This window comes from Danio rerio, chromosome 12 (assembly GCF_052040795.2).
Source record: "Danio rerio strain M-AB ecotype USA chromosome 12, GRCz13ab, whole genome shotgun sequence".
Classification (NCBI taxonomy): Eukaryota; Metazoa; Chordata; class Actinopteri; order Cypriniformes; family Danionidae; genus Danio; species Danio rerio.
This window is the reverse complement of record NC_141032.1, coordinates 48,370,731-48,397,500: the sequence shown is the minus strand read 5'-3', so window position 1 is coordinate 48,397,500 and position 26,770 is coordinate 48,370,731. Positions and strand designations below refer to the sequence as shown.

Below are 26,770 nucleotides of genomic sequence, written 5' to 3'. Positions count from 1 at the left end.
CTGGGCTCCTGCAGATTAAAGGGGGGATCGGACAGCTGGAAGGCAGCTGAGTGTGACAGGTGTCCTTTACCTGATGGACCAGGTGGGCGGAGACATTACTGACGCCTCCACCTCTCCATGAGTTATATATCACTGAGAGGAGGAACATTTAGCCGCTTTATTTTACACACGCACTACTGTATGTCAGCAGGGAGGCTATAATTAGTTTAAGCAATAGATAGTATGTTTGTTTAATATCTCAATGTTTAATATGAGTCTAAAAAATGATGCATGTCAATTGCATTGTGAGAAAATTGTGTAAAACCCAGCGTTTTTTTTTTTTTTTACAGTGTGTTTAAATAAACGCAACAAATTAAACATGCCGCAGGATAAAATGGATAAAATTGAGTTTTATGTTTTCTTTGCACTTTTAAATACAGCAGAATCTTGGACGGTTAGCAGAGATGGGGGACGAATCACATGACTTGACTTGAGTCAGAATGAAGTCACAAAATTAGGACTTGAGACTTGCTTGACAAATATCCAAAAAAAAAAGACTCTACTTGACTTGGACTTGACTGTCATGACTTGACTTGGACTTGAGTTATATGGCTCGAAATAACTTGTGTTTGTTATATATTATGCATTTAAATACAAAACAAAACCGAAAGTTCTTCCCTTCTAGCTCATTGATCAATTTAATTAAAAAAAGGAACAAAATAATGTTTATATCTATTATTGCATAACGGGACCCTGTATCCTCTGCCAGAATTCATCAGCTCATACTCCAAAGACAGCACATGTGAAGAATCAGATACAATCTTGTTGGCTTGTTGAATTGTGCACAACTCAAAGATATCTTTTAGCAAACCAAGTGTCTTATCAAGTGTCTGGAAGGCCACAGTCATGCACAGTTTACTTTCAACCCTGCTCCAACACACATATCTGAAGGTTTCAAACAAGCCTGAAGGACTCAATAAGTTTGATCAGGTGTGTTTAATTGAGTTGGAAGTAAACTATGCAGAGCTTTGACACCTGTGTCCTAGCAACTACAGAGCAAAACCCTAAAATATTAAATATTATTATTAAAATATCACAGGGCATATATACAGTTGAAGTCAGAATTATTCACCCCCTTTTGATTTAGTTTTTTTCTTTTTTAATTATTTTCCAAATTATTTTTTATCAGAGTAAGGAAATTTCCACAGTATGTCTGATAATATTTTTTCTTCTGGAGAAAGTCTTATTTGCTTTATTTTGTTTAGAATGAAAGCAGTTATTAATTTTTTAAAAAACATTTTTGAGACAATATTATTAGCCCCTTTAAGCTAACTTTTTTATCGATAATCTACAGAACAAACCATCGTTTTACAATAACTTGCCTAATTACCCTAACCTGCCTAATTAACCTGATTAACCTAGTTAAGCCTTTAAATGTTCCTTTAAGCTGTATAGAAGTGTCTTGAAAAATATCAAGTAAATTATTATTTACTGCCATCATGGCAAAGATAAAATAAACCAGTTATTAGAAATAGATTTTTAAAACTATTATGATTAGAAATGTGCTGAAACAATCTTCCCTTCATTAAACAGAAACTGCGGAAAAAATAAACAGGGACACTAATAATTCAGGGGGCTAATTATTCTGACTTCAACTGTATTTGACTGTAGTATTATATAGTAATCTTTAAGTATTTTGCCACATATTTATTAGCTAGGAATTAAACCAAAATGGCAGCAGTTTCCAGATGTGTGCTCTACCAGTTACCTATTTTTAATGCATTGAAATCCTAACATTTCCTTCAGTACAGTACTTGTTACACTAATAAAAGAAAATAATGCCATTCAAGTTGTAGGTCCTCCAAACAATGAAGACGAGCTGGTAGGTTGCTCTACTGCAGAATATAATTAATTAAACAAGTCTAATTAGGAATGTGAGAGCAGGTGCAGACTGCGGGTTGACAGCACAGACAGCGACTGACGACGGAAAAAATCCTCCGCTTGTAAAAAGGTACAGCGTGACAAAACAACTTTCTGCGGTTTTGTCATGTGAAAGCCCAGAGGAATACAGCATGACAGAGAGAAAAGACCCCGGCAACACACAGGGTCAGCCGAAGACGCTTTCTCAAATGCACGTTTGCTAGTGAGGTGCTACTCAAATCATTACACACACATATGCTGAACATCCCCACGCCGCTCTGATCACATGATGCAACACTTTCTCAAGAGGTTTGCGTTTCTTCATCCGACCTGCTGCTGGTGACGGTGATTGCTGCTCATTTTAGCTCATTGTAGCTTTTAGATGCCGTCTAATTTATAAAAGAGTGAAGGAGAGAGAGATGTTGAAAATTGCTACAGCCATGTCTCCCTGCAGCCCAAGACCGGTTACTCACTGAAGCTAAGCAGGGCTGAGCCTGGTCAGTATCTGGATGGGAGACCACATAGGAAAACTAGATTGCTGTTGGAAGTGGCGTTAGTGAGGCCAGCAGGGGGTGCTCAACCTGGAGTCTGTGTTCTAACCCTACTATGGCAGCCAGACAATATTTTTTCAAACTTTTATTGACCAATTTTGGTGAGCCTGTGCCAATAGCTTCAGTTTCCTGTTCTTAACTGACTGGAGTGGCCCCCAATGTGGTCTTCTGCTGCTGTAGCCCATCCGCCTCAAGGTTGGACGTGTTGTGTGTTCAGAGATGCTCTTCAGCAGACCTTGGTTGTATCGAGTGCTTATTTGAGTTACTGTTGCCATTTTATCAGTTGGAACCAGTCAGGCCATTCTCCTCTGACCTCTGACATCAACAAGGCATTTGCGCCCAGAACTGCCGCTCACTGGATATCTCCTCTAATTCTGACCATTCTCTGTAAACCCTAGAGACGGTTGTGCGTGAAAATCTTAGTAGATCAGCAGTTTCTGAAATACTCTGACCATCCCGTCTGGCACCAACAACCATGACACCTTCAAAGTCACTTAAATCACACTTCCTCTCCATTCTGATGCTCAGTTTGAATTGCAGCAGATCATCTTGACCATGTGTACATGCCTAAATGCATTGAGTTGCTGAAATGCAATGTGAATGGCTGATTAGAAATTTGCGTTAATGAGCAGTGTGCCTAATAAAGTGGCCAGTGAGTGTGTGTATATATATATATATATATATATATATATATATATATATATATATATATATATATATATATATACAGTATATAAAGTTGAACCAAGGAATTATTTAATATATTATGAATAAAGCTGAAAACCTGTAACCATCAACTTCCATAGACTCAGGTATCATCTATACCAAGTATCATGACTATAAACCAAATTTCAGATACATTTCCCTCCTCACTGGACCTAATGGCTACCATAATAAAACAATTTCTGATTGTTTTTCCTGCATTTAGGAACTCTAAAAAACACCCTGATGGCAACAGCTGAAACACGGAACGGGGCATGATTACAATAACATGGGCTCTATTCAAGACATGATTTTGGTAAATTACCATTGGCCCAGTTTGATTAAAACCAAAGCCAGATCACCAAGCTACAATGCCCAAGAATGAAACAGTTTCATTCAATTGTTTATAAATCAGTGTGATTAAATTGGGATCTTATTGTAAAGCGTCACCAAAAGTAACTTTCCTGGCAGTGGAGCATAGATATATACATTAGATGTCGCCTGGCCTATTGTTTTCTATAGGATGGAATGCGTCAACAGCGCCGCCATCTTGGTACAGGGTAGTGCTCCTTTGAAATGAATGCGGGACCATGGTACAGTGGAGGACTGTGGCCATCCAAAGCCAGAGATATACACATATACACATATATCTATGATCGGGAGTTTTCCTGGATGTTAGTATGCAATTTTTTTTTTGTAATTACGAAAATTATAATTTTACAACACTTTTCTACATTGATGGCACGGGCATTCCTGACCGCACGGGCATTCCTGACAAAAACCTTGTGTTTGTGTGTACAGAAATGTACTATCCACCCTCTCTATTAAATTTAATTTAATCATGTCCTGAAACACATCTCCTCTCCTGCTTTCACTTCTCATACTGACGGAGGGAGCGATTCGTTTGTGAAAGAATCCCCCGAACGACTCTTTCACTAACGTTAGCCGACAATAATACAAGTTTCTGGCAGCGCAGCATCTCGTTGTCATATTTCTTTTGCATTGTTTGCTGATTTTATTCAACGAAACTAGCATAAGCCGAGTGTTTAGTGCGAGTTGGAGCTGCTTTGCCGTATGGTGAATGCAGTAAGTGGTTGTTATCATCAATAACGTTACCTGATTAGCACAAAAGTTCAGAAAATACAAAAACAGAAAAAAACTTAATATTACCTATGAAATGTTCTGCCTTTGTGCTTTGTTTTCTTTGTTTGCTCGTTACTACACCTGTAGACAGCGCTAAAGTCCCGCATCTTCACGTAATAACACTGTCTTGACTAGTGCGGTTGAATGACATTTGTCCTGGGAGCACTGTACCAATGTGGCGGCGCTATTGACGCATGTTTAGGGTTCCTACGCGATATCTAGTGTATATATCTATGGCAGTGGAGAACATGAAGGAATGTCATAAACCTCATTTCTCTGATATTATATGAGACTTATTGCCCATGACACACAGTCATGACTTTTCACATCACATTCTGTTTTACTGACTTCTTTGCCAAAAAAACAACAACTGAATGGATGAAATCACAGAACAATTTCGAATCAATTGTCAATGAAACGACCCTGACATTCAAAATGACGTCACTGTAAAATCTGAAATGCTGATTTCATGTTAATGTTTGTGTACATGTAAGACAAAAGCAATCATGTCACCAAAGAGCTCATTAAAGTCAATACATTAAACATTAAGCAAACATAAAATGGGTTAAAAAGAGTCTTTGTGCTGAAAAGGTAGAGCAGTAAAACTGGAGCTGGCAATGGAGAGTATTTTGTGTGTGTTAGAGACAGTCCAGGTTGTTTAAGTGCACCTAAGAGAGAGGCCACGGTCCATTTTATCACAATTTGCTCCCTAACAGAGTACAAATGTGGCATGTGATGACAATAATGAGGCCTGATATCTGAGAATGAGAGTGGTTTGAGCAGAATAGCAAAGCAGAGAGAGAGGAAAGAGAGAGAGAGGAGAGTTCTGCAGAGGCAATAGCCTTACTTCAGTAAGCAAGCACATCTGCAGCTAAGAAAAACAAACACAAAAAAAACCAATTAGGTGCGTTTGCTAACTTGGACATCCTTATTACTACAGCTCAAATTTAGGGTAGTGATTTTGTCACCAATTCCAAATAATTGTGCTTAACTATACAATTATCATTTATAATACACTCATAAATACATAAGTTATTTGGTTGTCAATAAAACTCTACCGTGTTTAATTATGACAAAATAATCTAATACAAAATTACACACAGCCATATCGAAGAAACAAAAAGTTGAAGAGGTTATAGAGCCAACCATTAAAACAACTTTTAAACACCATAGCAACTGTGACTACCACTCAAAACATCCTGACAACTACATAAAACCCTCGCAACCTGACAAATGTCCTAGCAACTTCATAGCAATACCCTAATAATCACCATGCAACACAGACAATCACTCGGAACACATGAACACCTTGACGCTCACCCCAGAACAACACCCTCAAAGCACCTCAGAACACCCGAACACCCTGACAACCGTGCCATAGTAACATCCTCAGAACCACACAAAACACCCTAGCAACTACAAAGCAAATTCCCAACAACCACCCCATAGCAACACCCTCAAAACCACTCAGAAATCCTGAGCAACTACACTGCAACACCCTGACAATACCCATCAGAACACCCAAAAAAACACTAAATAGCAACATCTTGATAACCACCTCATAGCCAACACCTTGACAGCCATTCAGAACACTCTAACATGTAAACAACATCCCCTTACAACCACCATGTAGCTACACTTCAACAACTCAGAACACTCAAACAACAACTCAAAACATCCTGATAACCACCCCATTGCCAACATCCAACAATTCAGAACAACCTCCTAACTAAACAACAACCCCCTGACAACAACTCAGAACACTGGTGCAACTACACAGCAACCCCTGACAGCCACCAAGTAGCAAGCCCAACACCTCTGAAAGCCATAACAAATCAACATCAAAACCCTGACAACTAAACTTAGCAACAACCTCAAAGCTTCTTATCACACCCAAAGCAACATCCTGGCAACCACACACACACAACACCCCAGAAACCCCAAAACCCAGAAAACCACTCCATAGCCAATACATTGACAACATTTCAGAACACCTTAACAAGTAAAAAACACCCTGACAACCACCATGTAGAAACAACAACTCCAAACACCCTAGCAACTAAATATCAACACCCTGACAACCACCTTATAGCCAACATATTGACAACCATTCAGAACACCGAAACAAGCAAACAACACCCTTTGACAACAACTGTGTAGCAACACCAACAAAAACTCAGAACACCCTAAAAACTACACATAAAAACCCTGACAATTAACCATAGCAACACCCTCTGACAACCACCTTTCTGCAACACAGACAACAGCTCAGAAGACCCTAACAACTACATTTCAACACTGACAACTAACCATAGCAACACCCCAAAGCCCACCATGTAGCAACACCGACAACAACCCAGAACACCCTAACAACTTCACATCAACACCCTGACAACTATCCACAGCCAACACATTCACAACTACCAAATAGTAACACCGACAACAACCCAGAACACCCTAACAACTACACATCAACAACCTAACAACTAACCATACCAACACCCATGACAACCAGCTTGCAGCAACACAGACAACAACTCAACAACACCTTAACAACTACACATCAACACCTTGATAACTAACCATAGCAACACCGATTGACAACCACTATGTAGCAACACAGACAACAGCTCAGAACACAATAATAACTACACATCAACACCTTGACAAATGACAATAGCAACACCCTAAAACCAACATGTAACAACACCAACAACAATCCAGTACACCCTAACAATTACACATCAACACCCTGACAACTAACCATAGCAACACCCCCTAACTACAACTGTGTAGCAACACAAACAACAGCATAGAACACCCTAACAACTACATATCAACACCCTGACAACTATCCACAGCCAACACCTTGACAACTACAATATAGTAACACTGACAACAATCCAGAACACCCTAACAACTACACATCAACACCCTGACAACTAACCATAGCAACACCCCTGACAACCACCTTGTATCAATACAGACAACATCTCAACAACACCCTAACAACTATACAGCAACACCTTGACAACTAACTATAGCAACAACCCCTGACAACCACATTGCATCAACACAGACATCTCAACAACACCCTAACAACTACACATCAACACCCTGACAACTATCCACAGCCAACACCTTGACAACTACAATATCGTAACGCTGACAACAACCCAGAACACCCTAACAACTACACATCAACACCCTGACAACTAACCATAGCAACACCCCCATACAACCACCTTGCATCAACACGGACAACATCTCTACAACACCCTAACAACTACACATCAACACCCTGACAACTAACTATAATAACAACCCATGACAACCACCTTGCATCAACACGGACAACTTCTCAACAACACCCTAACAACTACACATCAACATCCTAACAACTAACCATAGCAACGCCCCTTGACAACCAACTTGCATCAACATGGACAACAACTCAGAACACCCTAACAACTACACATCAACTCCCTGACAACTAAACATAGCAACACCCCCTGACAACCACCTTTCAGCAACACAAACTATTCAGAACACCCTAACAACTACACTTTGACACCTTGACAACTACCAACACCCATGACAACCCCCCTGAAAGACCTAGCAACTACACGGCAACAACCTAACAACCACTGAAAACACCCTAGCAACCACTAATCAATAAATAAAGTGGGTTTCTTTTCAAACCCGAACACAAGCAATTAAGTGATAAAGCAGTCGATATGTTTGAGTGTGCGAGTCTGTCACTTGTGGCCAGTTTATCACACTGCCTGATTTTTTTAATTATCAGGGGATGTTTCACACCGTGCATCATCATTAGCCTGTCTAAACGGCCACAGTCAGAGGCTGTACTGAGGTAAACGGCACAATTAGCAGCGCGGCGAGAGAGAGGAGTATTCAATTTGACACCCATCTGTCTTGATCCATCTCTTCTGATCATGTGAAACGCTGAACTAGCGGCTTTAACATTCAATTACATTCATCAGGTTAATCCTGAGCAAAGTGTCAATGTTTTAATCACGAATTAGCAAACTCTGGTGAAAACAGCTGGCTGCAGGTGTCGGCGGGGGCTTTTTTTCTTCCCTTTGAATATCTGACTCCATGATTTCTTCTCATTAAAGCACTACAGATTTATCTATTTAAATGAAACAGTAAAATAAATCATTCAAAACCTCTCTTATAAATAAATACAAGCTATTTCAATGCCATCAATTTATCATTTGATATGCTTATGAACAACACTTTCGCCTCACAGCAAGAAGGTCGTTGGTTCGAGCCTCGGCTGGCTCAGTTGGCATTTCGTGTGGAGTTGGCATGTTCTCCCTGTGTTCATGTAGGTTTCCTCCGGGTGCTCCGGTTTCCCCACAACTCTAAAGACATGTGGTACAGGTGAATTGTGTAGGCTAAATCGCCGTGGTGTATAAAAGTGAATGATTGTTGTCCCAGTGATGGGTTCCAGCTGGAAGGGCATTCGCTTCGTAAAATAAAGCTGAAGATCTTTGCCGTTTGGGTGAGTTCGGGCTTAATTTCTAACATTTTCCACAGTGGACTGAACCGCCAACTTATCCAGCATATGTGTTTTACGCAGCGGATGCCCTTCCAGCTGCAACCCAGTACTGGGAAACACCCATACACACTCATACACTACAGTACGGCCAATTTATGCCAACATGGGGAGAACATGCAAACTCCACACAGAAATGCCAACTGACCGAGCTGGGACTCAAACAAGCGACCTTCTTCCTGTGAGGTGACAGTGCTAACCACTGCTGATATTATGATATAATTTTATATTAATACTAGAAATGTGGGGGTGACACAGTGGTGCAGTAGGTAGTGCTGTCGCCACACAGCAAGAAGGTCGCTGGTTCGATCCTCGGCTCAGTTGGCGTTTCTGTGTGGAGTTTGCATGTTCTCCCTGCATTTGCATGGGTTTCCTCTGGGTGCTGCGATTTCCCCCACAGTCTAAAGACATGCGGAACAGGTGAATTGGGTTGGCTAAATTGTGTGTGTGTGGATGTTTCCCAGAAATGAGTTGCGGCTGGAAGGGCATGCGCTGCGTAAAAATGTGCTGGATAAGTTGGCGGTTCATTTCGCAGTGGTGACCGCGGATTAATAAAGGGACTAAGCCGACAAGAAAATGATAATGATAACAATAAATGTACTTTGGAGAGCAGAAAACACACACACACACACACACACACACACACACACACACACACACACACACAGAGAAAATTGTTTAATGAGTGAACAACCAAACAAGATGTTTTCAAACAAGAAACAAGTTATTCCTATGAATAAAATTACTGCATTTCAACATTTTCCGACCTCAAATTAAAGACCTACAGATGAAGCTGAGGTTATAGGACATTAAACACCCGCCATGCATGTTAAATGCAGATTTCACACAGCCATTGCCAAAAACACACCGCAGTGGAAACATTTGGATTCTATGTAGTGTGAAGCTCCACCTAAATGAAGGGGGAACGTCTGCTCACATCCAACTGATCATGAAATGTATTGTCTGGTGCACAACATAGTAGCAAATGCCATTCTCCTAGTTTTATTATCCAGTGTGTGTGTGTGAGTGTGTGAGTGTGTGAGTGTGTGTGTGTGTGTGTGTGTGTGTGTGTGTGAGAGAGTGTGTGAGTGTGTGTTTGACCTCCACAGGTGCAGCAGAGTCATAAACACAGCTGGTGTGACTCAGTCTTTCAACTCACACAACCTTACTAACCTCCTGAACCACGCAATGCAACCCTTGATCTCTATAACACACACGCACACACACTCCCTCACACACATACACACTCTCTCTCTCTCTCTCTCTCTCTCTCTCTCTCTCTCTCACACACACACACAAACATGCACATATACACACATACACCCAGATACATGTCACTTACAGTACACATGTGCAAGTACACACACTCTCTTTCTCTTACACGTATGTGCAAGTTACTTAAAATGCACACACACACACTACACTGTAAAAAATGGCCGTGATTTCAACGGTAAAAAAACTGTAAAAATGCTAGAGTACAAATCCGTAACCTGGTTAACAGTATGTTTCCTTAATATATACACGGCGAAAAACCATAAATTGACTTTTCCCAGAATTCCCTGAAAGGCGCATAACTTTTTATGCATTTGGTTGACATTAATATGAATCTTTTTAGTTGTTTCCCCATCAGTTATGTACATTAGAGATTTATGTTACATCTAATGTTGATAAACAATGTTTACTTCATGACTTTAATTTTATGTGTGTTACCATACTGGTGTTTATTAGCTGTGTGAATGACACTGAGCACCTTCTGTATGCTGATACTCTTGTCTGCTTGTGGGAAAACTTGATTGTGATGAGCATTGGCTCTTCATGCAACTTCCTCATCACCACGTGCATGTGGGTGTGCTAACATGTCTAACTATTTAACAAAAGATGTGTAAATGTTGATCATTCAAAATACAGACATTTTACCTCTATAAATGACTAAAATATGGTAATTTACAGTAAAAATGAAAAATTACTTTTACGGTTTGTACTAGAGATCTGTGCGGGACTAAATTTTGAATCACATTTACATTACATTTACATTTAGTCATTTAGCAGACGCTTTTATCCAAAGCGACTTACAAATGAGGACAAGGAAGCAATTTACACAACTAAGAGCAACAATGAATAAGTACTAAAGGCAAGTTTCAGGTCTGTAAAGTCTAAGAAGGGAAGTGTTAGTAGTTTTTTTTTTTTTTTTTTTTTGTACAGTTAGTGTGATATTCAAAGAGGCAATTGCAGCTTAGGAAGTGAAGTGGAGACTAAATAGTTGAGTTTTTAGTCGTTTCTTGAAAATAGCGAGTGACTCTGCTGTTCTGATGCAGTTAGGGAGTTCATTCCACCAACTGGGCAGATTGAGCGTGAGCGTTCGCGAAAGTGATTTTTTCCCTCTTTGGGATGGAACCACGAGGCGACGTTCATTCACAGAACGCAAGTTTCTGGAGGGCACATAGATCTGCAGAAGTGAGTGCAGATAAGAAGGTGCTAGGCCAGAAGTCACTTTGTAGGCAAACATCAGAGTTTTGAATTTGATGCGAGCAGCAACTGGCAGCCAGTGCAAACGGACTAGCAGCGGAGTGACATGTGCTCGTTTAGGTTCATTGAAGACAACTCGTGCTGCTGCATTCTGGAGCAGTTGAAGAGGCTTGATAGAGTTAGCTGGAAGCCCAGCTAGTAGAGAGTTGCAGTAATCCAGTTTGGAGAGAACAAGAGCTTGAACAAGGAGTTGAGCTGCATGTTCAGATAAGAAGGGTCGGATCTTTCTGATGTTATAGAGTGCAAATCTGCACGATCGAGCAGTTCTAGAAATGTGGTCAGAGAAGTTTAGTTGGTCATCAATCGTTACTCCAAGGCTTTTCACCATTTTGGATGCAGTAATGGTTGCCCCATCCATCTGGATTGAAAAGTTATGGTGTAGAGTCGGGTTGGCAGAAACTACAAGCATTTCCGTTTTTGCGAGGTTCAGCTGAAGATGATGATCTTTCATCCAGTGTGAAATATCCAACAGGCAGGCTGAGATACGAGCTGGAACCGAGGGATCATCAGGATGAAAAGAGAGGTATAGCTGGGTGTCATCAGCATAGCAGTGGTAGGAGAATCCATGTCTCTGGATGACTGGTCCTAGAGATGATGTGTAGATGGAGAAGAGAAGTGGCCCAAGAACAGAGCCTTGAGGTACCCCAGTGTTTAGATGCTGTAGGTTGGACACCTCTCCCCTCCAAGACACCCTGAATGACCTGTCAGAGAGGTAAGATCTAAACCATTGTATAACAGTGCCCGCAACGCCCAGTGACTCAAGCGTAGATAGCAGGATCTGGTGGTTGACAGTGTCAAAAGCAGCTGACAAGTCCAGCAAAATGAGGACTGATGATTTAGAGTCTGCTTTAGCCAGTCTGAGATCCTCCACGACCGAGAGCAGGGCAGTCTCAGTTGAGTGGCCTTTCTTAAAGCCGGATTGCTTGTTGTCCATGAGATTGTTTTGAGTAAGAAAGTCCAGGACTTGATTGAACACTACTTTCTCCAGAATCTTGGCCATGAATGGAAGCAGGGATACTGGTCTGTAGTTTTCAAGTAGCGTATGGTCCAGGTTGGGTTTCTTTAGCAGTGGGGTTACCCTAGCCTGCTTAAATGTAGTGGGGAATAAACCAGAGTCAAGAGATGTGTTAATTATGTGAGTCAGTGTTGGTATGACTGCAGGAGAGATGGCTTGCAAGAGATGAGAGGGAATGGGATCGAGTGGACAGGTGGTTGCATGGCTAGATAGCACAAGTTTGGACACCTCAGACTCAGAGAGCTGAGAAAAAGAGGTGAGTGTGTGTGGTGTTGGTGTTGTATCTTGCGTGTTTGTTGTAGGTGCAGCAAATTGAGCACTGATTTTTGCAGTTTTGGTGCAGAAGAATGTAGCAAAGTCATCAGTAGTAAGTGTGGAGGATGCGGGTGGAGGAGGAGGATAGAGGAGGGAGGAAAATGTTTTAAAAAGTAGGCGAGGATTAGTGGCATTGTTGATTTTCAGACGGTAATACGTCTGCTTTGCAGAAGTAACCTCAGCTGAGAAAGAGGACAGAAGAGTTTGGTATGTTAAGAGATGTGCAGGATTTTTAGTTTTCCGCCAAATTCTCTCTGCAGCCCGAAGTTTTGAGCGATGCTCACGGAGAGCATCCGAGAGCCAGGGTGCAGGAGGACTGGCACGGGCTGGCCTGGATGCAAGAGGACATAATCGGTCTAGACATGATGCTAGTGTGGAGCAGAGTGTATTAGTGGCACTGTTCGAATCAAGTGCAGTGAGTTTGCGAGATGGAGGAAGAGAGTCTGAAACAATGGTGGATAGTCTATTGGGTGAGAGAGATCGTAGGTTTCTGCGAAAGGTAACCAGTGTTGGAGTGTGTGGCGGCTCAGGAGTAATGTGGATGTTGAGAGACAGAAGGAAATGATCAGATATTTGTAGTGGAGTTACTATTGTTTGATCAGTGAAGCAGTGTCGTGTGTAAATAAGGTCTAGCTGATTACCTGATTTGTGGGTAGCAGAAGTAGGTGCTCTTTTTAGGTCAAAAGAGGCAAGCAGAGTCTGAAAGTCTGCAGCTTGCGGTTTGTCAACGTAAATGTTGAAGTCACCTAGCACCAATAAGGGAGTGGCAAAATTAGAAAAAGATGAGAGAAGAACATCCAGTTCATCTAGGAAGTGACCTAATTTACCTGGTGGGCGGTAGATGACAACCACATTTATGTAGAAGGGGTGGATAATGGTGACTGCATGGAATTCAAAGGAGCTGATTGTTGGCAGGGACGGTATCAGAGTAAATTTCCATTCTTTGGAAATTAGTAGTCCAGTCCCACCCCCTCTCCCTGTCTGACGAGGAGTGTGGGAAAAAGAGAAATTAGCAGAAAGAGTAGCATGTGTAGCAGTGTCCTCCGGCCTCAACCAGGTCTCAGTTAGAGCCATGAGATTATAGTCAGAATATGTAGCTATGGAGGTAATAAAATCAGCCTTGTTAACAGCTGATTGGCAATTCCAGAGGCCCACGGAGAGAGAGAGTTGTGAAATAGTAGATACATGTATTGAACGAAGGTTGTGAGGATTACGCCTGCAGCGCACCTCCCGTGTTTTGCGAGTGTTAGTAACAACAGGAATTAGTAAACACATAATAAAAGTGCACTGACAACAAAAAATAAGTGTAAAGTAAAACAATAAAGTAAAGTACTCAAGTGCTTTGTCGGTGTCTTTGCTCGGTGGAGTCGCGCAGGTAGAGTCGATGGTCTTTACCCTCGTCGGTCTTCACACGAGGCGGTCTTCACACGAGGCTGCCGCGACCGCTGCCGCGGTGAACTAGTTGTTTATATAACCCCAAAGCACTAGCTGATTGAATTCAGCTGGACACGCCTCGAGAGTCAAAACAAGGGCCGAAACTGAGGCGGACGACGCGAACCGCGTCTGCGTTCGCTACACAAGCTCTTATAGTAACCAAGGAAACAGTGGCTAAACAACTTCTAGTATTATACACAACTGAAAGCAAGTTTAACTGTCCTACAACTTTACACAAACAGCTGGAAACAAGTCCTCAAACCATACACAACAACTGAAACAAATCTTAAATGTACTTACAGGCTGCTGTTCTAGATGCTGCTAAAGTGCTTCTCCTGCCGACTAATGCTACCGTGCTCACTATATAGTGGTTACCTGGCGTTTGGACACGCCTCCCGAGTCAAAACAAGGGCCGAAACTGAGGCGGACGACGCGAACCGCGTCTGCGTTCGCTACACAAGCTCTTATAGTAACCAAGGAAACAGTGGCTAAACAACTTCTAGTATTATACACAACTGAAAGCAAGTTTAACTGTCCTACAACTTTACACAAACAGCTGGAAACAAGTCCTCAAACCATACACAACAACTGAAACAAATCTTAAATGTACTTACAGGCTGCTGTTCTAGATGCTGCTAAAGTGCTTCTCCTGCCGACTAATGCTACCGTGCTCACTATAATCCCGCTCCCGCCCGCACCCGCCAGGTTTTAGCCCGAACCCGACCACTCCCGCTTATATTAAGAATTTGTTGTCCCGCTGCCCGACCCGCCCCGTTTTCTGCCCGCCGCGCCCGATCCCGCTAAAGAGCGGGGGAGAACAAAACCGAAAATCACCCAGCTATACAGTCCAGACAGCCAAGCTATCTGTATAAAAACACACACACACACACAGCACCAAGCACACACACACAGACTAAGCTCTCTCTCTCTCTCATACAGGCGCGCACTAACACACACACAAGCACCAAGCAGACACACAGGCGTTTGCTGTTATATCAACTCAAAGGCTTGTAATACCATGTATCAATGTAATACCAAAAGGTTTTATATAAAGGTATATAAATACTGAGTCGCGCCAGCTCCGGGCCGCAGCGCACATTACTCTCGGGCCGATTCCGGCGCGGATGCGGCAGCGTTGGCTCGCTTAAGGCCGCTGCATCTGGCCAGATTGATTCGGGCCGGAATCGGGCAGTGATTCCACAAGCATCCGGCCCGAGTCCGGCAGCCGGAGCCAAGCCGAGTGGTAAGTCTCTGGCAGGCGAGAATCTAGCCGGAACTGGCCAGAGTGTATTTTGCTATCTGGGAAAGCTCTCTCTCTCTCTCTCATTCGTGCGCACTAACACACACACACACAAGCACCAAGCACACACACAGGCAAAGCTCTCTCTCTCTCTCTCTCATTTGCAAAGCAATATCCGCGATATTGCTAGACAGCCCGCTCCCGTCCCAAATTAAACCTGTTACCGACCGCTCCCGCGATTTATTCAGAAATTTACACCCTATTACCAATACAGACCTCTAGTTTGTACCGTGTTTTTAACGTTAAAGTACTGGTAACCACAGCTGCCGTTTTTTTACCGTAAATTTTACGGATTTATTTTTTACAGTGTAGGCTTGGGCGGTAATACGGTAATGTGGTATACCGCAGGATCTAAAAATAGCAATGGTGTCAGTTTCAATACCGTTATACCGTCATAAAAACAATGCACTTAAATAGGAGACGAATATAAAATAATAACTCTTATTTATTTAATGCCTACAAATGTGTATGCGTGATTGTCATCACAGGAAAGTGTGGAGGAGAGAGAGAGGTGAGGTAAGATGGCGAGTCGCGAACCAAGTGCAGTTTGGCAGTATTTCCGGTTTCGACCGAACGAGAAGGGAGACGTGGTAAAAACGAACTGAGGTCTGCATTCCCGCTGCTGTACCACGGGAGCTGACCAGATGTCTTGCGGTGCGGGAATAAATGTCTGAATAAAACCCGGGAGCGCACAGTATGGCACAGCACAGTAAATGGCACAGTATCAGGATTGGATCTGTATCAATCGATACTCAGAATTTTAGTATCGGGATTGGATCGGTTGCAAAAAAATGGTGTTGGTGCATCCCTAGTATTGAACTGTGTCATATAGTATGTTTCACCAGTCTGCTATTGTACAGCCACACAGAAGATTGTGTCAAACGCACAGAATGAATCTTTTGGGTGCTATCCCGAATCATTTGCATGCCTCAGAATGCGGCGCGACTATGATTTACGCTCATTGTCAGGCGCTTTCTGCACAGCGCTGCATTTTCTCCATATTGATGATCAGTGTGTGTGACTCTGCCTGATGCTGCCGGTGATTATGCAGGACTCGGAGAGCAAGCCGCTGTTAATCAGGCCGGACAGAGGTTACAACAGCTCAATACCAGAGACGCTCCGGCTTTGATCCAAACAGCCATGCAGAACATTCGGGTCCGGAGCGTCAGAAACTGTGCTGTCAGGCCTTTTGGATTTAAATTAAACCCTGTTAACCCAGAGAGGAAGACGGAGAGCAGAAGTCAGGGATGTGCCATTTTCTCTGACGTTCGGAGTGGCCGACCATTAACAATTTGTGTGCACAGCAGAAAGAAATAAGTGCTTGCTGACAGACGGATCAATCCGGCGTTTCAGGTAGAGAATTCTTAACTACAGAAGTTAGTCTGCAGCTCCGCAATGAGACATATGCTAGAAACACAGCATCTGTGATGAAACAATATTCAGAGCAAAACTCCTGCAAGGACAGAAAGTCTTCAAACTGATGCTGCAGGTGTTGCAGAGCATAATTAATTCACACGCAAGTAAATTAAACGGGTCACCAGTAGAATAGTGGAGTAAATGAGGACAGAATGATCTTTGTGCATGTGTGTGTGTGGATTGAGTGGTTCATCAGGACAAATTTGTGTAAATACATGGGTATGAGCTACTGTATGAATGTTTAAGTGGTATATAAGGACATGCCCTGTGTCCTCGTTACTCAAAACTGTAAAATCATACTTCACGGGGCCTTTTCACATTTACATTTTGCCACAAGTTTCCCCTGTGGTTTAAGTTTAGGAGTAAGGTCATATAATAAGTGTTTTTTACTGGATAAAATACATTACGCCCGTGGAGAGTCCTCATAAACCACAAAAACCCACATGTGAATGTGTGTTTTTTTACATTTATGGACAATATTTATATTTCTATATCTCATTTCTAAATTCTGGCCTCTTCATTGGCACAAACCATGCACAATCTAGTTATTAGAGTGTTTATTTATTTTTGTTAATGTTAGTTAATTAAAAATGATACTCATTGTTAGTTTGTTAACTCAACGCATTAACTAATCCTAACAAGTACAAGTTTGCATTATAATAATTCATTAGTAAATGTTGACTGACAAATGACTACCTCGCCAAATACCCAAACAATGAACAGCAACTACATAGCAATAAATAGCAGTACCCTGACAACCGCCCCATAACAACAAACTGACAACCCCCCAAAACACCCAAACAACTACATAGCAACAACCCTAACAACTGTAGCAGCACTACAACGATGCAGAACAGCATAGTAACACCCTCACCACCACTCAGAACACAATGGCAACTACACAGCAACACCTTGACAACCATTTTATAGCAACAATCTTGCATCCATCCTGGCAACTACAAAACACTTAGACATCCACCCCATAGCAACACTCTAGCAATCACAGAGCAACCCCTCTCTACCCCCCCATAGCCAATACCCTGATAACCGCCTCATAGCAACACCATGACAACCACCCAAAACACCCTAACAACTACATGGCAACAATCCCGAAAACCCTAACAACTATAGCAACACAACAACAATGGAGAACACCATGGTAACACCATGACAACCACCCAAAGCCTCCAAACAAGTGCTTAGCAACAGTCCCAAAAACACTAACAACTATAGCAACACAACAATGCAGAACACCATAGTAACACCTAGACAACCACTCAGAACACAATGGCAACTACACAGCAACACCTTGACAACCATTTTATAGCAACACCCTCACATCCATACTAGCAACTACATAACACTTAGACATCCACTCCATAGCAACACTCTTGCAATCACAGAGCAACCCCTCTCTACCACCCCAAGGCCAAAACCCTGATAACCGCCCCATAGCAACACCATGAAAACCAGCCAAAACACCCCAACAACTACATAGCAACAATCCTGAAACCCTAACAACTATAGTAACCCAACAATAATGTAGAACACCATAGTAACACCATGACAACCACTCAGAACTGTCACGGTTGCAGGTTTGTGCGCTCTTCCGGAATGTCTGTGTGATCATGTGGGTTTGTTTTGCTTTTGTGGCCCACGTGTGTTGTTTTGGTCACGTGGCCTTACGTCACTCCGCTGGATTGATTTTTCGCCAGCTGAATTACATCATCGTGACTATTTAAGTGCTACGTGTTTAATGTTCATTGTCAGTTCGTTACGTGTGCTCATGTGTGTCTCTCTGTCTGTGCTCAGGACCGTGAGGAGCTTCTGCTAGAGCCTGATTTCCTGTTCGATTCCTGTCCTGTTCCCCTAGCCTTAGCACCTCACTCTTTTGTTACATCCTGCCTTTTTTGAGTTTGACTGTGTTTAATAAATTACTTTGTTCACTCGCTATTGGATCCACCCGAACATTTATTTTGAGCGTGACAAAACGAACTGACCTTTACCATGGATCCAGCGAGTACTTCTCAGATATCGGAGTTCCTTACTGCTAGCAACGCCAGGATCGATCGCCAGGACGAGGCTTTAGCCACGACTGCACAGGCTATCCAGGCCTTGGTTGGTCAGGTGTCGTTACTCACTACGCAGGTCCAACAGCTGATTTCCGGAACAACACAAGGGGAGCCTGCACCAGCTCCGGAGGTGATACCTGCGCCGGTGACTGCCAGTGCTAACTTGGGCGTTGGTCGCTCAGTTGAGCCTCGCCTTCCTCCGCCGACCTGCTATGCTGGGGAGCCTCACTTATGCCGGTCCTTCTTAGCCAAATGCTCCCTGTACTTCTCCCTGCAGCCATCTTTGTTTTCCTCAGAGCAGGCCAAGGTGGCGTTCGTCATCACTCTCCTTTCAGGAAGGGCGGCTCAATGGGGAACCACAGCATGGGAGAAGAAATTACCCTGTTGTTCTTCGTTCGACCTGTTCTCAAAGGAACTAAAAAAGGTCTTTGATCGGGCCGCCTCTGGGAGAGAGGCCGCTCGAGTCCTCGCTGAGCTCCGCCAGGGGAATCGGAGCGTGGCGGACTATTCCATTGAGTTCCGCACGTTGGCTGCTGAATCCGGCTGGAACGCGGAGGCTCAATGGGACATGTTCCTTCATGGCCTTTCGGATCGTCTTCAGGACGAGATCTACTCCCTAGATCTTCCCAAGACCCTCGACGAGCTAGTGGATTTGGCCATCCGGGTGGACTCCAGACTGCTTCGCCGTGAGAGTCGCATGCGGCAAAACAGGTTTCCGGATCCTGTCCCTGACTCGCCGGTCTCGCCGATGGCACCGGAAGTTGGGAGCGTTGACCCGGAACCCATGCAGTTGGGCAGATCCCGCTTGTCCGTAGAGGAGAAGCGCCGGCGAAGAACGGAGGGACTCTGTCTCTACTGCGGTGGGGCGGGGCATCGGGTGGCTTCCTGTCCCGTAAAAGTCAACACCCATCAGTAGGTAAGAGGTTACTGATGGGTGAAATTAATTTGGACAAATCCTCTACGTCTGCCACTATACTGCCCGTCTCCTTATCATGGGGTTCCGGAACTCAAGACACACAGGCGCTCGTCGATTCCGGGGCGGAGGGAAACTTCATTGACTCTGGTTTCGCTTTCAGTTTTAAACTTCCGGTTATTGCACTGTCACAACCCATTGCAGTACGCGCACTCAGCGGACTTTCCCTTCCCACTATCACTCACTCCACCAAACCCATAAAGCTGATCACGTCTGGAAATCATGTTGAACACATTTCATTTTTTTTAACAGACTGTTCTAACACACCAGTGGTTTTAGGTCATCCTTGGTTAATTCTTCATAAGCCTCACATTAACTGGGGTCTTAATGCCATACTTTCGTGGAGTGAGAACTGTCATCAGTCTTGTCTTTCGTCTGCTCGTTCTGCTGTTTCTTGTTCTGTGTTTCAGGAGGAGCGCATGGACCTGTCAAACGTGCCCAGTGAGTACCTCGACCTGAAGAGAGTGTTCAGTAAGTCTCGAGCTGCTTCACTGCCTCCTCACCGTCCCTATGACTGTGCAATAGATTTATTGCCAGGTACGTCTCCGCCTAAAGGCAAGTTATACTCTCTTTCTATTCCTGAGAGGGAGGCCATGGAGAAATATATTTCTGATTCTCTAGCGGCCAAGATCATACGGCCCTCTTCTTCACCGGCGGGGGCGGGGTTCTTTTTCGTGAAAAAGAAGGATGGGTCCCTTAGACCCTGCATTGACTATCGAGGGCTGAACAGCATCACGGTGAAGAATACATATCCTTTGCCGCTGATGTCTTCAGCGTTCGAGCGTCTGCAGGGGGCTTCGTTTTTCACGAAATTAGATCTCCGCAACGCATATCATTTGGTTCGCATGAAGCAGGGTCATGAGTGGAAAACCGCGTTTTTGACCCCCAGGGGGCATTTTGAATATTGTGTTCTTCCTTTTGGGCTTTCTAATGCTCCTGCGGTTTTCCAAGCACTCGTAAATGACGTGTTGCGAGATATGATAGATCAGTTTATTTATGTCTACCTGGATGACATTCTGATTTTTTCTCGTTCTCTCCAGGAACATGTGCAGCACGTCAGGCGAGTGCTTCAGCGGCTGCTAGAGAATGGGCTTTTTGTCAAGGCGGAGAAATGCGTGTTCCATGCACAGTCTGTTCCCTTTCTAGGACACATTGTGTCAGTCGAGGGGGTGCGCATGGATCCAGAGAAAGTTCAGGCTGTGGTGAATTGGCCAATCCCCGAGTCTCGTAAGGCCCTGCAGAGATTTCTGGGCTTCGCTAATTTTTACCGGCGTTTTATTCGCAATTTCAGCCAGCTCGCCGCCCCTCTGACGTCCTTAACCTCCTCCAAAACTCCCTTCAGGTGGTCGATCGCAGCACAGGCTGCATTCTCCAATCTGAAGAGCCGCTTTGTTTCAGCTCCTATTTTAGTGACACCTGATCCCTCCCGGCAGTTTGTGGTGGAGGTTGACGCGTCAGAGGTGGGGGTGGGCGCTATCCTGTCCCAGCGCGCCGCCTCGGATGACAGAATTCATCCGTGCGCGTTTTTCTCTCACCGATTATCTCCCGCAGAACGTAATTACGACATTGGTAATAGGGAGTTGTTGGCTGTCAAACTCGCTTTGGAGGAGTGGCGTCATTGGTTGGAGGGTTCGGGGGTTCCCTTTATCGTTTGGACCGATCATAAGAACCTTGAATACATCAGGTCCGCCAAACGACTCAGCTCCAGGCAGGCTCGGTGGGCATTATTTTTCGGTCGTTTCGATTTTACCATCTCTTATCGGCCGGGTTCCAAAAACATCAAACCCGACGCGTTATCCCGTCTTTTTGATTTTTCCGAGCGCAATACGTCTCTTGAGCCCATCGTTCCCCAGAGGATTTGTATTTCTGCTGTGACATGGGAGATCGAGAGCAGGGTCCGCACAGCCCTGGATGGGGTAACGCCCCCGGCCGGATGCCCACCCAGTTGTTTGTTTGTGCCGGAGGAGATTCGGTCTGACGTCATTCGGTGGGGACATTCCTCCAAAGTGGCTTGTCATCCGGGGGTGAGTCGTACATTATTTTTGGTTAAACAGCGATTCTGGTGGCCAGCTATGGCACGGGACATACGCGAGTTTGTTTTGGCCTGTTCTGTTTGTGCTGTTTCTAAGACTTCTAATCGCCCTCCCGCTGGACTCCTTCAGCCGCTGTCAGTGCCTTCGAGACCCTGGTCGCACATTTCGCTAGATTTCGTCACCGGGCTCCCGCCGTCTGGTGGCAATACGGTTGTTTTGACCGTTGTGGACCGGTTCTCGAGGGCAGCTCATTTTATTCCTCTGCCCAAATTACCCTCAGCCAGAGAGACAGCGGATGCTGTCATTAATCACGTCTTTCGCATTCATGGCCTCCCGACGGACGTGGTTTCTGACAGGGGGCCCCAGTTTGTCTCTAAATTTTGGAGAGAATTTTGTCATTTATTGGGAGCGACTGTAAGTCTTTCTTCTGGGTTTCATCCTCAGAGTAACGGACAAACTGAGAGGGCAAACCAAGATCTCGAGCGAATGTTACGTTGTTTGGTTTCCCAGAATCCCTCCTCTTGGAGTCAGCAGCTCCCATGGGTGGAGTACGCACACAATTCATTACCAGTGTCGGCTACGGGCCTTTCTCCGTTTCAGTGTAGTTTAGGTTACCAGCCACCAGCTTTTCCCAGTCTGGAATCCGAAGTCGCGGTCCCCTCCGCCCACGCCTTTGTCCAGAGGTGCCGACGCACTTGGAACAGGGCCAGGCAGACCCTCCTCCAAGTGGGTGCGCGCACTAAGGCTAAAGCCGATCGCCACCGGTCGAAGCCTCCCGTTTACGTCGTCGGTCAAAAAGTGTGGCTTTCAACTAAGAATATTCCCTTGCGTTCCGTATGTAATAAACTTGCACCCAAATTTATTGGCCCATTCACTGTCATCAAGATCATTAGTCCGGTGGCAGTCCGCCTCAAACTTCCTCCAGCGTACAGGAGAATTCATCCCGTGTTCCATGTTTCCAAATTAAAGCCCGTTTTTCATACGGCGATTAATCCGCCCACTCCGGTTCCCCCCCCGCCGCGTCTCGTAGATGGGGAGACCGTTTATTCGGTTAAGCGCATTCTGGACTCAAGACGGAGGGGGCGAGGATTTCAGTACTTGGTGGACTGGGAAGGTTATGGTGCGGAGGAGAGGAGTTGGGTCCCTGCAAAGGACATATTGGATCACTCTCTTATCGATGATTACAATCGCCAGGTAAGCGCTTCTGGGAGCACCAGGAGGTGCTCTTGAGAGAGGGGTAATGTCACGGTTGCAGGTTTGTGCGCTCTTCCGGAATGTCTGTGTGATCATGTGGGTTTGTTTTGCTTTTGTGGCCCACGTGTGTTGTTTTGGTCACGTGGCCTTACGTCACTCCGCTGGATTGATTTTTCGCCAGCTGAATTACATCATCGTGACTATTTAAGTGCTACGTGTTTAATGTTCATTGTCAGTTCGTTACGTGTGCTCATGTGTGTCTCTCTGTCTGTGCTCAGGACCGTGAGGAGCTTCTGCTAGAGCCTGATTTCCTGTTCGATTCCTGTCCTGTTCCCCTAGCCTTAGCACCTCACTCTTTTGTTACATCCTGCCTTTTTTGAGTTTGACTGTGTTTAATAAATTACTTTGTTCACTCGCTATTGGATCCACCCGAACATTTATTTTGAGCGTGACAAGAACACATTGGCAATTACACAGCAACACCATGACAACCACCCAAAACACACTAACAACTTCATAGCAACAACCCTGAAAACCCTAACAACTATAGCAACACAACAACGCAGAACACCATAGTAACATCTAGACAACCTTCCAAAACATCCAAACAAGTGCTTAGCAACAACCCCCGAAAACCCTAACAACTATAGCAACACAACAATGTAGAACACCATAGTAACACCCTCACAACACAATGGCAACTACACAGCAACACCATGACAACCACCTCATAGCAACACCCTCACAATCATTGAAGCAACTACATAACAACACTTCAACAACCGCCCCTTAGCAACACTCTCACAACCACTCAGAACTTTCTAACAACAACCGACCACAGACACCAAAATTAAACTTGTTAAACTCTTATGTTGGCCCAAACCTGTTAGGCTAATAAACAATTGCACACACGCAACACATTTCGTCTTCATTCCTTTCCTCCAGCCTAGATAAATGTGGGTCATGCTAATTAATACATGTTGAGTGTTTTGATTGTGATCTGGAAATCACTGTGCCCTGAGGTGTGTTTGGAAAGCTTTAGATGTAACAGATCCTCGTCCGCCTCCATTGACCTCTACACATCCCAAATTCATCAGCAGAGCTCATTTCTCATCAATTAGCAGCTTCTGGACTTAAGAGGACAAAGAGCCCCTTAGAACCTAATCAGGATTATGAGAGGTTTGTTAATTAAAGGCGTGTTTCTTCATTAAGGCTTTAGGTCTTGATTGTAGATATGTCTCACACTCTCAAATCCAGAGGGAAATTCTGAGATGAATCCGCCCAGTTATAGATGATTAAATCTTGGATTTCTGCAGATAGCATAACGTCAAATTTAAGACTTTAAGACCTTTTTAACACCATCGAGTATTAAATTTAAGAACTACTGTATTTCACACAATCAAAAACACTCTTATACATAAAGAGAAAATCAAAAAAAAAATTAAAAAAATCACAAAATCAGGGAAGAATAAATGTATTCAAACTGAACAGTAGTGAAGACAGGTTAGATGCACCATTTAACTAAAGAAAAAAGGCAGATTTAATTCGCCTGGTGCCACATCGTGCACCTTCGCTGACTATGCGTGCACCTCAAACGGACGAGGCTCTTTAAAACGACAGAGGCGGTCGAAAGAAAGCTACCGTAAAGTCAGACGAATAAACAGAAAAGTAGGACCCCTGCTGAACAATCCAGCTTAAACCAGCCTAGGCTGGTTGGCTGGTTTTAGCTGGTCGACCAGGCTGGTTTTAGAGGGGTTTTGGCCACTTCCAGCCTGGTTTCCAGCCATTTCCAGCCTGGCCTAAGCTGGTCAGGCTGGGAGATGACCAGCTAAAACCAGCTATATCCAGCTTAAACCAGGCTGGTCAAGCTGGTTTTAGATGGATTTGGCCGGTCATTTTCCAGCCTGACCAGCTAAGTCCAGGCTGGAAATGGCTGAAAATCAGCCTGGAAATGGCCAAAAACCCCCTAAAACCAGCCTGGTCAACCAGCTAAAACCAGCCAACCAGCCTAGGCTGGTTTAAGCTGGATTCTTCAGCAGGGACGTTTCCAGAACTACTTTATATCATTAATATCTTTCAAGATTTTTAAACTAATTATTTTTTATAAATTATTTTAATGATTATAAAGATTTTTATAAACATTCAAGCGAGTTCACACTAATCTTGATAATAAAGCTTGTTTGGCATGTTGTCCTGGGAGAGAGCCAATGAACAGCAACTACATAGCAATAAATAGCAGTACCCTGACAACCGCCCCATAGCAACAAACTGACAACCCCAAAACACCCAAACAACTACATAGTAACAACCCCAAAAACCCTAACAACTGTAGCAGCACTACAACGCTGCAGAACAGCATAGTGACACCCTCACAACCACTCAGAACACACTGGCAACTACACAGCAACACCTTGACAACTATTTTATAGCAACACCCTTGCATCCATCCAAGCAACTACAAAACACTTAGACATCCACCCCATAGCAACACTCTAGCAATCACAGAGCAACACCTCTCTACCACCCTATAGCCAATACCCTGATAACCGCTCCATAGCAACACCATGACAACCACCAAAAACACCCTAACATGTACATAGCAACAATCCCGAAAACCCTAACAACTATAGCAACACAACAACAATGGAGAACACCATAGTAACACCATGACAACCACCCAAAGCCTCCAAACAAGTGCTTAGCAACAATCCCAAAAACACTAACAACTATAGCAACACAACAATGCAGAACACCATAGTAACACCTAGACAACCACTCAGAACACACTGGCAACTACACAGCAACACCTTGACAACTATTTTATAGCAACACCCTCGTATCCATACTAGCAACTACAAAACACTTAGACATCCACTCCATAGCCACACTAGCAATCACAGAGCAACACCTCTCTACCACCCCACAGCCAATACCCTAATAACCGCGAGCGCTGAGCTTATGAGATCCTCAACCCCTGGACTCCCTCCCGTTTGCAGGACGAGAGAGGAGTTTAAGCTCAGGTAATACTTGATGAACTCCCCCGGCTTATTTCTGGCTAATGACAGATATATGGCTAAGCTTTGGCTATGGTATCATTTTGCCATGTTTAATCTACTTAGGTTACATGTTTTTTGGATTGTGGGAGGAAACTGGAGAACCCCATGTGAGCACGGGGAGAACGTGTAAACTCTGCACAGAAATGTCAACTGGTTTAGAAGAGACTTTAACTGGAGACATTCTTGCTGTGAGGCAACAGTGCTAATCACTGGGCCGCCGTGTCACCCATCTGGAAGAAGGGGGAGTAGGGGTGGGTAGGGGGGGATTCTTCAAGATGAAGATACTGAGATAAGAAAACTTAATTTATAATGAGTTAGGAATCATCTGATTCAGTGCTCGAAATTGCGACCATTTTAGCTGCATATGCGCCCAAAATTTTATCTATGCAACCTCAAAATATATTTGGGAGCATTTGTCCGAGTGCATAAAATTGTTGTGTGCGACCAGTTTTTACTGCAAAATGTTCACTACTGCGCTGATTTGGGAGACATTCACGCAGAATGCATCTCTAAGCTCTTTGTCTGCACTTGAAACAGGAAACGCAGCGCTCAGGAATGGTTT

General features: G+C 44.0%; 1 long non-coding RNA gene across 2 annotated transcripts in view; it reads right to left on the bottom strand.

Annotated features, from left to right (window-relative positions):
* LOC137496855 (uncharacterized) overlaps nt 1–26,770 on the bottom strand; it is a 167,440-nt gene that overhangs the window by 70,176 nt on the left and 70,494 nt on the right. The window contains exon 8 of one of the 2 annotated variants that reach the window (XR_015504644.1): nt 4,616–5,166. The exons of the other annotated variant lie outside the window; for it this stretch is intronic. This is a non-coding gene — a long non-coding RNA (uncharacterized LOC137496855). Of the gene's footprint in view, nt 1–4,615; nt 5,167–26,770 lie in introns of those variants that run through there. 2 annotated transcript variants of the gene reach the window in all.